This window comes from Rhagoletis pomonella, unplaced genomic scaffold, assembly GCF_013731165.1.
Source record: "Rhagoletis pomonella isolate Grant_MI unplaced genomic scaffold, Rhpom_1.0 Rhpom_scaffold_00007, whole genome shotgun sequence".
Classification (NCBI taxonomy): Eukaryota; Metazoa; Arthropoda; class Insecta; order Diptera; family Tephritidae; genus Rhagoletis; species Rhagoletis pomonella.
In genome coordinates, this window is record NW_023458561.1 from 13996147 (window position 1) to 13998785 (window position 2639).

The window sequence follows — 2639 nt, forward strand, 5'->3', positions numbered from 1 at the left end:
GGGGTATGTAAAATCAATTCTAAATTCATGGAAGAAGATTAGGGTTACAAGAAAAAGGGGCGTGGCACTTCCAGTACAAATTTACTTTTTCTTGCCACATATCCCTGAAAGTATTTGTGGAAGAATACTGGAACTTGGTATGGAGTTGTGTATACAAAATGTATCAATTGCTCATGGAAAAAATGTGAGTTATTAAAAAAGGAGGCATTGTCGCCTCCCATACATACTAAAAACTTCTTAATACATAATAAGTATTTTAAATTTGATATGGAGATTAATTTTATAAGTGCCATACTGACAGAATAAATTTCATTAAATGGAAAAGGGAGAGCCGGGTTCGGCCTTATCATCTAAAGCTCTCTTGAGGCATTTGCTACAGTAATGATAAGTGATATTTTATCAAGGCCAGGTTACCTAATTTGAGTTGGAAATATTAGAACCCGCCGTGGAACCACCAAGAAGGTTACACGTTCACGCGTCGTATACCTGGAACCATTTTAAGGTAAACTTAGAGGGATTGATATCTTTCGTATGGCAGCGCGCAGACGAGATTTTATAATTTCATAGTTTTAAACGGCCTAAATACCTTAACTCGCTTAAAAAATAACGAGCTATAACGAAATTGGCACAGAAATAAAATCTAACATCATTAAATTATTTTTCATATACATACACTTTTCTCGTTGAGAAAATTAATTTTTTTAAGGCAGTATTATGATATTTTATTAAATTATATAGTACAAAGAACTAAGGCTATTCAGAGCTTTGTTTCAAGAAATAAAAAGGGAAAATCAAATTTCTGAAAATAACTAAAGTCGAGAGTACCCAAACTAAAGGGAATTTCTCAATAAGCCTTCGGTGGAGATATTAGTGAAGGGTTTCTGGCATAAAACTTACATATCTCTTTCAAACTTATTTTCCAATACATTTTACTCCTTATTGTCACAGATATTAAGGTGCCGATATGTACATTAGAGTGCTCCAAAATAACTAACTTAACCAATTTATGGCCTTAGAAGAACATATCTACTAAGAAGAAAAGTCTCCCATTCGGAAAAATTGTTATTCCAATTTTAAAAGGTGCCGATGGGAATTGGAAACTTTCCATGTAAATAACATATATAAAAATTGGTTTTCATTAAAAATGTTATACCTATTGAACGGTTTGAGATACAAATTTTTCTTGGCTTATTCTTGTAGGGCACTAAATTCTCTATAAAGAACAGAAATGAAAGTCAAAAATTTATTTACTTACTTTATGAATGTCAAAAAAGCAAAAATATGCAGTTTTAGGGCTGGAAATATTCGTGCTAATTGAAAGACCTCTCACTAAAATTATACAAAATGTTGATTACAAACTAGATTTTTCAAAGAAGAGAGAGTTTTAGTCCATTTATTTATTTTTTATTGCATCTATAAACATTAATATTTTTTTTAATTATTAATAAAATTCGTTCAGCAATATCATTAACATATTTAATACGCCTAATCGTCTTTAAGACAACCAACTTCCGGGTGATTTCATGCCCTACAATAATATGCCCAGAAAACCTTTTATCTCAAATGGTTCAATAGTTATAACATTTTGAACAAAAAAAAAAATTTTTTTACAAATATTTTACATGAAAAATTTCAAATGCCCATCGACACCTTTTAAAATTGGAATAAAAATTTCTGCAAATGGGAGAATTTCCTTCTCGGTAAATGGATCCTATAAAGGCCATAAATTCGTAAGGTTAGTTATTTTGGATCACCCTAATGTATGTACATATTATGTAGATATGAGTAAATACAATCAAATTCGCTCTAATTACAGTGAACTCTGATCATTCACATATTAATTTTATTTCACAGCTTTCCCGAGGAGGGTCAATATGGACTGGATATCTATACACGTGAAGCGGGCGCCATGGCTTCACATCATAGCAACTCATCATCCGGTGAAAAGCATCTACTCACGCACTGCTGTAAATACCTAATCAATTCATCGAAGCGGAACTAAAAGCGCATAATTATATAACTATGAATGCAATGCTGTTGTTACAATAATTTTAGTGTAAATGCGAGAATTACCAATTAATCGTAAGAGTTTATTATGCTTAACACCAATTGTTTAAAAAAAAATTAATTCCATGCATATCAATATACAATATTATACATATTAAAATCCAAATAATATTGAACTATGTACAACTTTACAATACATAAATAATAAATATACATAATTGCAATATTTTATATTGGACTGACATACGATTTAATTTAATTATTCCTACAAAAACATTTTCCCAACATTACAAAACAGTTTATCTTAACAAACCTAACCTGTTTGAATATCTCTTTTTACGCCAACGCACACTTTTTCCACAGACTTTATCGAAGTTTTCGGTTTGGTTTAAATTCCTAAAATCCTACAACTGAAAGCTTTCAAACAATGTACGTATATGAGTAAAAATTCGTGAAGTGGGCCACAATTTTTTCGAAGGTCGAACTGTTTTTCTACAACTATCTGTTTATGCTTCACAACGATAGAAGAAAAATACAAGTTTCACAATTTTTCGAAATTCGAATTATTTTGGAAATTATAGCTATTATTAATATTTTTCGCAATTGTTTAGATTTTAATTGTTTTCTCGAGA